The following is a 12,500-nucleotide window of genomic DNA, read 5'->3' as shown; positions in this document are numbered from 1 at the left end:
ACTAAATGCATCTGGTTTCATTTCAGTAGCCTGTAAGGCTGGTCCGAGATCAGTGTGTCTTTTTTGGGGTACTTCTTTACCTCAACATCCAACTGACCTCCTATCAGCGGTAATGGGACCATTTGCTTGCCTACGTGAAGATGCTTCTGTCTTGTTTACTCTGAAGGCAAAATGTTTCCCATCTGAGGATGCTCAGACTTGAAGGCTGATCTGAGATCAGCTTCTCCTTTATCATATTGCATGGTCTATTTACATGCGCCATGCGCCATGACGTTGTATTAGTAGTAAAAGGGACTTTATACCCTATCCATGATGATGCTTCTGGGCAACAAGGCAGTATTTGCAGTCCTTTTTCTGTTTTCTAAGTCCATTTTTTAAAACTTTTATAATAAACACCATGCACCTGATTTCATGTCAGTAGCCTGTAAGGCTGATCTGAGATCAGCATCTCATTTTTGGGGGCATCTTTATCTCACCATCTAACTGACCTTCTATCCGTAGTAATGGGTGCATTTGCTTGTCTGTGTGAAGATGCTTCTGTCCTGTTTACTTTTTTTCACACAGTTTTCACATCTGAGGATGCTCAGGCTTTAAGGCTGATCCGAGATCAGCTTCTCCTTTATCATATTGCTTCTTCATCTATTTACATATGCGATGCATCACAATGTCATATTAGTGGTGAAAGGGAGTCTGTCTTTTTTTTTTTTTTTTTTTTTTTTTTTTGGTAACACCATGCACCTGCTTTTATTCCAGTAGCCTTTAAGGCTGATCTGAGATCAGTGTCCCTTTTTTGGGGTCCATCTTTGCCTCACCGTCCAATGGACCTCCTTTCAGTAGTAATAGCAGCAATTTTTTGTATCCACAAAGATGCTACTGTCCTGTCTTGTTTACTCTGAAGGCTAAAGGTTTCGTATCTGAGGATGCTTAGACTTGAAAGCTGATCTGAGGTCAGCTTCTCCTTTATCATATCTGTTTATATATGCTATGCACTATATCAGTATGTCGTATTAGTAGCGAAAGGGACTTAAAAGTCTATCCATGATAGTGCTTCAGTCATTTTTGATTTTCCAAATCCACCATGCCCAAGATTTTACTTCCAGTAGCCTGTAAGGCTGATCTAAGATCAGTGTCCCTTTTTTTGGTTCTTTACCTCACCATCCCAGGAATCTCATTTGAGTAGTAATATGAGCATTTTTGTATCCATAAAGATGCTTGTTTAGAGGTTTTTATTTTTACTTTTAAGGCTGAAGGTTTTACATGTGAAGATGCTTAGGCTTGAAGGCTGATCCGAGATCAGCTTCTCTTTCATCACATTGCATGGTCTATTTACATAGGCCATGCACCATGATGTTGTATTAGTAGTGAAAGGGACTTCATACTCTCCATGGTGATGCTTCAGTCCATCTTTTTTTCTTTTGGTAGCAAACCCAAGATGCTTCTGTTCTGTTTACTCTAAAGGCCGAAGGTTTCACATCTGAGGTGGCTCAGGCTTTAAGGCTGATCTGAGATTAGCTTTTACTATATCATAATGCATGGTCTATTAATGCACGCAGGAATCTGGACGTATTAGTCCAGTATCCGTAGAAAACCGGACGTCATATGCATGTCTCTACATAAGAATGTTTCTGTGTTTCCAAGACTGCTTACAATACTGAGTCTATTCCTTACTTTTCTAACGTACACCATAATTTCACTAGGCTTTAAGGCTGATCCGGGATCAGCTGTGAACAGACACTATGCACCTGATCTCCTGTCAGCAGCATTTTTGTTTTTCCCTAGTGGTGCGTCTGTCCTGCCACGGGCTGTTTATCAGGCTGAAGGCTCCATGTCTGACCGCAAAAAAGCCAGTACGCTCGGTCCTTGTCCTCTTTCATTACGGTCAGCTATATTTGGTGCCATGCGTCCATCCCCGATGGCCGCTGGTCATTAGCTGAAAGGGGCAGAATGTGAGCAGGGCTATATTTGGGGGCTTTCCGGAGCACGGCACTGTGTTCTGAGCAGTCATGCATGAGGTTGACTATGTAACTTAGCTTGCATCAAGTGCTTAATGTGGACTCCTGGTCATGCTGTATGTATAAGATATTGCATAAATGATATTAATCAAGTACTTTTACTCCTACATTGATATTTGTGTGGTTTGTGTACTAGAAAGGCAGTGTGGTTGTGTCTGTGAGTGCGTACTGTGCCCTTGATGGGGGGGAAACACACAGCCAAGACAGCCCTAACCTATTAAACACTGCACCGAGACTGCAGTGTCACAGCTGAGTGAAATTGATGCTCTGGACAGGCTCCCACTCTGCAAGAATGCATTTGGAGGAGGGGAGGGCAAGCGTGTGTGTGTGTGTGTGTGTGTGTGTGTGTGTGTAGGGATATAAAGAGAGAGAGCGATACAGAGGTGGGAGAACAGAGAGGTGTGAGGCAGAAGGAGGTGGGGGAGTAGGAAGGAGGGAGAGAGACTGAATCAATGCATGAGTGAATTAGAGAGCCAGTGGAGAGATTGATCCCCCAGCATCAGCAACAACACACTGAATATGTCAACAATTAAAAAGATAAAGATTAATGCCATCACCATGCTTTTAAACATTTAGTATGTACTGTATATACTTCGCGTTGTAGCTTTTAAGGATGTATCAGTACGCAAAGCAAAAAAGTGACAATCAGCATCATAGAAATGTCTTTCCAAAATGGGAACGGGAATCACCATGATCTCACAAAAAAACATACATATAGGTTGCTATTTGCAGTCCAAAAATAAGACCTATTAGCTCGTCTTTTCACTGGTCCACTGGTGGTACTGTGTCATGTGCTCGAAGAAGACTTGAAAAAGCAGAGCTGGGAGATCATGTTGGAGAAAATCCTGGATTTTTGGAGCTTATTAAAGAGACAAATACATTGACATCCATTTAGAAACTGTACGGATTCCTCTTTTTACTGATGAAGGTTAGGTTTAGGTGTAGAGTAAGCAGCTGTAATTCTTCAAGGCAGTATTGTAAGCATTCTTTTGAGGTTCTGATCCATGCTGACATGCTGTGAATCTCTTTTTCAACCTCATCCCAGAGATGTTCTATTGGATTCAGATATGGTATCTGGGAAGGCCTCTAAAGAGCAGTGAGCTCATTGTCATGTTCATGAAACTAATTTGAGATGACCTTTGCTTAGTGACATGGTGTATTGTCATGCTGAAATAGCCATTAGATGATGAGTAAATTGTGGTCATGAAAGGATGAACATGGTCAGCAACAGTACTCAAATAAGCTGTGGCATTCAGTGGATGAACGTTTGTTGTTAATAGGCCTAAAGTGTGCCAGGAAAGCAATCCCCACACCACCTCCACCAGCCTGGATGTGTAGACACAAGGCCGGTTGGGTCAAGATTCATCATATCAGGCTAACCAACTGTCTTCAGTCCCCCACTGCTCAGTTTTGGGGAGTCTGTGTCCACTGCAGCCTTAGCCTTCTGTACTTGGCTGACAGAAATGGAACCCGACCTGCTGCGGGTGCCAATCTGTCAAGATTGCACAATTGTACAGAGTGGTTATCTGAGTTACGGTAGCATTTCTGTCAGCTCAAACCAGTATGGATTGGATATGGAGATGGTGTTTAGAGCAGTCTCACTATGACCTGAGGGTCACAAGTGCAAATCATGAGCCATGCCATTTTGCCATTAGTCGGAGAGAGCACAATTGTTCTGTTCAGGTGGGTAGATGGCGCTCTCTCTGAGCTCTCGGTCAGGGCATTGGAGCTATGGACCTGGTGCCTTTCTCCAAGCATTCTCCATTCTATATTCTGATTGATAATAGGCAGAACTAGGCTCTGAATGAGCTTGCATACTTGCAGTGCACCCAACAATAAAAGAAGGCTCATGCTTCATTTAAATAGTGATCAAAACCACAGTAGCTCTAAAGTCTATGTTTAATGTACTAGGTCACGATCCCAGCTGTAGAAGTTTTAGTAGATTGGAGGTTGTTCTTCAATATTGTGAGAAAATCCAATCATGACGTGAACCGAATCAAAGTATGGAACATCACATCTAATGACGAGCGTATCGTTACATCCCTAGCGGTGTCAGAGAACTTACTGAATAATTCATGGCAGTTAGTGGATAATAAGCCTTTAGATTAATCACTGAATAATAAGCCTAAGTTTTAATGGACCCTCAAACGCACTATGGCAGACCACCCACCCGCACAAACCCCCAGAGCGTTCTCCCACCGCTTAAAGACGGCGCTACTGTCAGCCCGTATTTCACGTGTCCGCGGCAGTGGTGGGGATGTGGGCTGATGCAACAGCCTGAAACCCTGGCCCACTGCCGCTGAGCTGAGGGTCAGCATGGGGCAGAGCAAGAGCGAGGGAGAGAGAGTGGGGGGTGGTTTGGAGGGCGTTCTAGAACAAGAAGAAAGAGAGGTGAGATTAGCGGAAGGCAAGGTGAGAGGAATGGATGGAGAGCAATAATAAAAGATGACAGGATAGAAAGCGCGCGAGCGCGCAAGCGAGCGAGAGGCAGCTCTCTCCTGAGCGCGCAACTGCTTGAGCGCAGCTCTACACAGATCCATAAGGTCAGGACGGGGCAGAGCAAAGAGGGAGGAGAGTGGGAGGGTGGGTTGATTTCTGTCCAGATGCTGCTCCCCCTGCACCACTCCACCCTGCTGTGGGATACCTAGACAACGGTATGGAGGGAAAACAACCACGTGAGCGTTTTTGAGGTGTGATATATGGGGCATTTTAGAAATTGGACATTCAGTGTCCACTGGCAGTGGGATATGTCTCACGCATTGTAGAAAGGAATACATCCTGATAGCAGCGAATCTTACTGGGTAAAATGTGACGTGATTTGGGGGCCCCGAGTGGTCCAGCGGACTAAGCCACTGACACTATTATGAAAGGATCGCTTGTTCGAATCCCAGTCATGCTGCTAGCCATCGGCCTTGCTCTCTTCTGGGTGGGTAGATGGCACTCTTTCCCCACATTGCTTCGCTGCGGTGCTGGCCGCCACTGGCGTCTGCAGCCGGGTATGCGGCAGATAAACATGAACCTATTGGCACCATGCCTAATGCCAGGTGTGGGCTAGAGGCATATAAAGACCCCCAGCATTAAGCTGTGGAACTGTGTTCTCTGGAATGATCATCCAACATCCTGACCTCACAAACGCTCTTGTCGCTGAATGCAATCAACTCCTCACAGCAATGCTCCTAAATCTTGTACAATGCCTTCACTGGACAGTAGAGACGGTTACTCTAAAAAGACAAAAGCAAGATAAACTCCTTTCTAATATCCTTGATTTCGGAAGAATGAATGATTGAGCAGGTGTCTCAATACTTTTGTCCATATACTTTTGTCCATGGAAACAATGGCCTGTCCTCGTCAGATTGTCTGACGCAGTAAAAATACAAAACCTGAAGGTGCTCTGGATACGTGAGTGAGTATGAGCATTACAAGAAATGACTTCTAGGTTGGCTTTAATCCTTAAAAAAAGGAACCACAGAAATCACAGACAAGCACGGGCTTCACTGACGCTTCGCCACTCCGTCACTTTGCAAATGAACTGCAAAGAGGCCAAGCTGCCCGCTAATGGCACCAAATCTCGAGCACAAAACCTCGACATATGTGGCTATTTTCAGCTCGGAGGAGGGCACCTAGAGATCAGGCGCTGATCTGGGAACAGATTAGCCGCTGTGTGAACTCGGCCCACGCTGTACGTGCCGCGCATTATAACCTGATCCAGGACCAGAACTCGAGTGTCGAGAAATTCAGACGCTTTCAGGATGCCGCACGTCTGATTGCAGGATGTGGATGCTGGAGCTGAGAGGAGAACACAGATTGTCTCGCAACAAAGGAAGGGCAAAACAAGCCGGGAATCATTAGACTGCAGATGATGGAGAACGATACGAGCGGATTTCTGCTCAGTGATTTCAAAGCCAGTATCCATAAAACCCCCTCAAAGTGTGTGATTAGCCTCCGTCTGGGGGCCGTTGGCATGCTTTGGTTTTGAAGGTGACATATGTCTTTAGTTTGTGCCTTCGTTTTATTTATTTATTTATTATTTAATAATCACAAACAAAATGTCTTCCTTCTCTGATTGGAAGTAATTGTTTAAAAAAAGGGAACGAGGAGCGCTCCACTGATTTTTTTTGTTTGGCCCTGTGCTACGGCATGCTGTTTAAATACGTAAGTGATGTTGCTGTTTCTGGTTGGTGATGGTTGTCTTGTTTGGTTTTTTGTTTGTTTACCCTTTAGCCTCAGTTATGGGCATTCAGCTTCTACCAATTTTGCCACTGTTAAGACCTTCTAACTCAACCTTTTACCAATGAACCAATAGAAATGGTCTAAAATGAAATATATTAAAATCTCCTAATGTACCATTATTATTTTATCGACTATTTGAGAAAAACATTTAGAATGATATGCAACACAGAATCATGCAAAGAAAAGGGGTAGTTACATACATAATTAACGTCAGTTTCATAGGCCCCAAAATAGAACCCTGTGGGACTCCACAAGAAATGCTTAAACCAATAGTAACCTACTAATTCACAGTATTTTCTGCTTTAAGATGAATAACTGAATAACAAAGCCAGAGTGTAAAGGGTTAAAAGAAGCCTCATGGCTTGTTTACATATTGAAAAAAGCACACAAAGCTGATTCTACATCTTTATAAGTTGATAAGTTGCATGTTTGCCAATGAAGACACACTATAACTTATCTGGCAGCAGATTTAAATCAGTAAATAATAAAAAAAAAAAAATCAACCAGATCATTTTCATTCAGCCGGTGGAGTTAGCCACTAGGGGGCCTGTGGAAAGAAGCTACAGTAAATTGATCCTAATGGTGCAGAAAGGCCATATCCTGATCATTATAAGCTTGAAAACAAGATCATGTGCATGTAATGCCTCATAAAATGATCTCTGGCAGCACTGTTAACTATTCATTAAAAGAGTAAGAGTATTAATCAGCTGACGAGATCTGTTTACGCTGAGGTCTGAAGACATTTTGGTCTAGCTTAAGCTCACAAAAGAGTACAATAACGAAAATACATTTTGAATCCAAGTTGGCACCCGTGTTTTGGGAGTGTGCGTTCAGAGTTTGAGTCCATGTGTGAGTGTTTGACTGTAATGTGTTTTTTTCCTACTGAAGTATGTATGTATGTATGTCTGTGCATCTATTTCAACATGTGTTCGTCAGACCTGTGTGTCAGCTGGTACGCGTTTGAAGGTACGTGCATGCGCCTGGATGTTTAGCATGCCGGTGCGGATCCGTCAGTGGCAGCGCTCAGCGCAGTGAAATCACTTGGATGTCATCCAGCTCTGTGGAAGGTCATCGGCAGCGTCTCCAAATAGATCCAGCCTTCATTTCCTCTCTGTAGCCCTGCTGTATTTACCGGCTCAGTGGCCCAGAACGCCAGTGCCCGCTTCTGCCCTCTGCAACACTGCGCCGCACCACACCACACACACACACACACACACACACACACTGCAACATGCCTCCACAGCCTTCCTCCATTTTAAAACACCTGAGGTGCTGTCGTTCATTCCCAGCATGTTGGTAGCTGAGCTATATGTGTGGCTAAAGGCTGATTTGTGTGCTTCGGCAAAGACATACCGTGGGCAATACCTCTACCCTCCAGATTCCCTACCTGGGCGAGCGCACCATGCTATACCAGTAAGAGTCATGGGCAAGGCTCCTAACTCAGCATTCTCAAACGGAGCAAGGAAGTCTACTGTATCTGCTAGCAGTGTATTTGGGGTCAAAACCAAAATCCTCTCTGTTTTCTGGGTACATTGCAGGTGACCAGCGTAGACTCCAAGGTTCCAAACCCAACCCCAGCATCAGTGAGCGGCAGCCTCAGTCATTGTTCCCTCATCTTTTCTCCAAAAAGACTCTTTAACCCCCTGACGGATTTCATCTCACGCTTTCATTGGCTGCTGCTTTTTGATGCTTGTGCTGTGTGTCGTAGAGGAGCTCATATTACGAGATTCATCGGTGGGAACGCCAAAAAGGCAGCAGACTGGCGAAATGGCGTTGCTGAACCGCTCATCATAGGTGCGTGCAGTAATTTGTCACCAAGCTAAAGGAGGTTTGTGGGGTCTTTTTTTTTTTTGGACCCAGGTACGTTTGTTCAAGCGTGAAAGCTGTTTTCGAACCCAGGAGCAGTCCAGAGCTCCTATCTCTGGTCCTCCTGAAATCGGTGGTCTGGGGTTCACTTCCAGTGAACTCTGGTGCGAACGGCTGCAGGTGTGGAAGCTATTCGCTCTCGGTGCCGCCTGTGGGGTTGTGTAATTGGGTAATTTTTTTCACATGACTGCTTCAACTTATCGCCTCCATGGCTAAAATCCTTCTCCTGTGAGAACGACTCCTTGTTTGCTGGTGTTTCTGTATGGTGAAATACCATGGCTGCAGAAAAGCACTGTTCTTCGCTGTTTGGCTGTTTTTATCCAAGGAAAATAATGAAAACAACAAAAAGATATAAACAGATTCTACCATTTTGCAAAAAAGTGAGACTTTTGCAGCTAAATTGTGCAGAAAGTATAGTATGGAATTTTTCAATGTAAAGGCAAACCAGCGAGACTGAGCCCGTCTCCCCCAGCCCAGAGCCCAGAACCGCTCCTGGGTGGGAACCACTGGTTCAGTGCATGCTAAAACCCAAACTGCCTTCATGACAAGGAAGGATGTACTGGATTATGGATTTTGAGTAGAACCGTCCTTTAAGTTTCAGGGCCAGGGTGATTTATTGGTGTCCCATTTCTGGCTGAGGAGCTCTGCCCTATATGATGCATACAAACTCCCTCCCATTAGGGGCAAAGGAAGCCCAGTAGAAATGACCCTTTTAGCACAAAGCTAGCAGGTCCTTCCAGAATGCAATGTTTTTAAGTTCAAGGTTTTATGTTGTTGTTTTTTACAGTGATATCAATTGATATATATAATTTGATTGCTGGTATGAAATTGTACTATGATTATGTTTATTAAAAAAAATAGGCTAAGTACTAGGATAGTATTGGTACGCAAATGTCATAGTTTAGTTCATTAGTTCGGGTAGCGCAGGGAAATCAATAAACTGTGCTGGACTTTGGCGCCTGTTGCCCACCCCTTCCCTACAACTCTCTAACAACGTTGACGCCCTGTTTTCATCCGATTCATTTTATGGGTTAAAATAAGTTGGGAAAAGGCAGTTGAAATACATGCCTGAATGGGCGGGGGACGGGGTGGGGGGAAACAAAACTACAGTTATGGTAGTGATACTCATAAATTCACCAAAAAAATCCCACAATACCATGCAAATCCAAACTTTACTTGGCTTGTGATATTTGGTTCCACCCTACGTTCTTCACACATCACGTGGATGTTTCGCCCGCATCTTACTGCAAATGCCATGCATTTTACGACATGATGTCCGTACCATGGCGGTTCGGTACCAGTACGCATACTGGTACGCCCCTACTGAATACACAGATGTGACAATAATTACAGTCAATATCCGATTGATCCCAACATCGCAAACACTGAAAGCTCAATCCTCACCTTCACATGAATGCACTGATACATTGCTACATCCCCAGTCAGGGGAGCTCTAAACGCCTGTGTTTTCCCGCAGTAGGAGATATGAGGGCTGCTACAGTGCGGGGGAACATGCAGCCTATATTAGGGCAGAGACAAGCAGCAGATGAGGAGGGAGCTTGAGCATAAATGCGTGTGGCAAGGAGGCTAGTCTCTCTCTCTGTTTCTCTCCCTCTCTCTCTCTCTCTCTCCCTCTTCCCCTGCCATGATCAGAGCGGAACGGCGAAGCGTTTGAAAAAAGTTTTCTTCCGGCTTCAAACGCCCGTTTGAATTACGCCACAGACGAGAGGAGAAGGAGAGGCAGAGAGAGAGAGGGAGAGGGAGCAGGCGCTTGCCCTGCGAATAGCATCAAACCCTTTCCTGTAACAAGGCGCAGGCTTTCTTTAACAGGTGCTGTGGAGACTTTTAGCACGCGTTTAAACAAAAAGCACACCATAAAGGAAGCGGCTGTTAACCCTTTCAAAACAGCTCAAATGCAGAGAGACACAAGGACTAATGTGAGCGGACACTATAAAGCCCTGTGTGTTCTAGGGACGCTGTGATGTAGTGTGTGTGAGAGAGAGAAAGAGAGAGAGAGAGCAATAGAGAGAGCTGATCTGATAACAGCACTTCTGGTATGTTGTCTATATGAACATCATGTAGCTTCTCTGTCTCTCCCTCTCTCTGCAGTCCAGCCATGATTGGTCGACTCCCCTGGAGTTGAGCTGCATCAAATTGCCCCTGGGTAGGGACAGGGGGTGTGTGTGTGTTTAGGTGTGTATCTCCTTGTAGTGTGTATTTGTGTGTATTTGTGAGAGTTTGTTTTGCTTTTGTTGGAGTAACTGTCTTTCTACTAGATTTTGGGGCATTGCTCTGAGGATTTGATTGCATTAAGCGTCAAGAGCATTAGTGACGTCAGGATGTTGAATGATCACCACCCTACCTGATCCCCAAATCCCCAACTCACCCCAAAATTATTGGATGGAGCATCGTCATTCGAGAGAACACAGCTCAATGCTGGGGGGCTTTAAACCCCTCTAGCCCACGACTTTAGGTGCAAATGGTGCCAATAGGTTAATGTCCTATTTTATTGGCAGTACTTCTCTATATGGAACTAGACAAGCTGTGTGTGTGTGTATGCACATTTGCACATCTGTGTCAGCAATGGGTGCAACTTAAAGCAGCTGAATGCATTTATTAAAAAGAGTGTCCACAAACATTTGGACATATAGTGTGTATATACATGTTACATACTACTTAAATACTTATAGTACTCTTCTGAGAAGGCTTTACCCTATATGTTGGGACATTGCTGTGTGGATTCGATTGCCTTCAGCCACAGAAGCATTAGTAAGGTCAGATGGGTGCTAATGTTTGATGATTAGGACTGGATTGCAAACGCCACTCCAGCTAATCCCGGAAATTTCTGATAGAGCTCCATCACTCCAGAGATCACAAAACCACTGCCCTGCTGGCCAATGCAGGCCATAGGGGGTTTAGACACATGTGTGGCGGCTCCAGACTGTCCAATTCTGTTCCCAGTGCTTTTAAATGGACATTATACAAGCTGTGTGGGCATGGTGTGCTTATTACTCAACACAACTGAAGCACCTTTAAGGCTATTCTGTACTATTCTGAACATACGGGTAGCCAGTGTTAATCAGCTGGACCCAAACATGGCCCTGAGCATTGATGTTAAACTAAACACCTTTGGGTGTTGGTGTGTTTGTATGTAGAGGGTGTTTTTGGATCCGTCTGCACTCCGTCTGTGTTTCTCTGAGGGGGGACGTGTGCGCATGCTTGCGCCTGAGCGTGAGTGTGTGTCTGTGAGTGTGTGCTGGGGTTGCTGGGGTGTGCGAGGGGGAGGACAGTGGAGGTCTCTCTAGGGAGAGCATGTAACTGCTAGCATCCACGGCAGCACAGTAAAGTGGGCCATGAAAACACCCCTCTAGCCGCATTCAGAGGAGTCTTTGCTGTTTCAGAAAGGACACGACACAAACATACTCTCTCTCGTTCCTCAGCCGCCTGTGCCTTTATGTCTAACCTTTTCTGTCTCACTCTAGCTATCGCAGATGGTCCTGAGATTAATCTTAAGAGTTTTTCCTGCTCTCACACACCAGATTTGACTTATTACCTCCATTCTCCCACCATTAGCTAATTACCTTCATTCGTTAAAGAGGCAGCCCAACATTTTTCTCCAAATAAAATTTGTTCCGGGTTTGGTAAAAAAAAAAAAAGTTCCTTTGTGAAATGTAACTATGTAAAATAATGTGCAGTTACGTAAAAAAAAAGACACCCAATAAAATTTTACAAATAAAAATGAAAATATAAAAAATAATAAACTGTGACTAAATGCATGATTTTTTCTTGTGAAGAAAAACATGGGACGCCCTCTGCTGTAATTTCTTCTTTGCCTGAAATAACCTCAATTACAAGTTTCCTGTAACCATCTATCAGTCTCTGACTGTGAGAAAGGTTTCCCCACTCCTTCATGCTGAATTATTTCAGCTTTGTGATGTGATTTAAGGGGTTTCTTGCATTGAAATGTCACAGTATCTCAACAGGATTAGGATCTGGGTTTGACTTGATCATTTTAGAACTCTCCATTTCTTTTTTGAGCCATTCCTTGGTGGATTTACTGGATTTTGTTTTGGGTCATTGTCATGTTGCATGGTCCATCTCCGCTTCAGTTTGGTATTTGTACAGATGGTCTCACATTTTTCTTGAGGCAAGCTCTGATACAATAAAGAATTCATGGTGGTTTCTATGATGGGGAGCTTCCCAGGCCTGCTGCAGCAAATCAGCCCCAAGCCATGGCATTTCCACCTCCATGCTTTACAGCTGGTATGGGTTCTTGTGCTTAAACCTTCACATATATATTGTGCTGTCTCTTTCTGATGGTAGAGATAGATGCATCTACTTTGACATCAACTGTGGCAAGAGCTAACTAAGTTAACAGTTTAGTGTCATCTT

At 44.3% G+C, this 12,500-nt stretch overlaps 1 protein-coding gene across 1 annotated transcript in view; it reads left to right on the top strand.

Moving 5' to 3' along the window:
- Positions 1-12,500, top strand: part of rai1 (retinoic acid induced 1) — a 65,294-nt gene that overhangs the window by 1,158 nt on the left and 51,636 nt on the right. The gene's annotated exons all lie outside the window — the stretch shown is intronic.

This window comes from Salminus brasiliensis, chromosome 12, assembly GCF_030463535.1.
Source record: "Salminus brasiliensis chromosome 12, fSalBra1.hap2, whole genome shotgun sequence".
NCBI lineage: Eukaryota > Metazoa > Chordata > Actinopteri > Characiformes > Bryconidae > Salminus > Salminus brasiliensis.
Note: the sequence above shows the minus strand (reverse complement) of the source record. Positions and strands in the feature narration are given on the sequence as shown.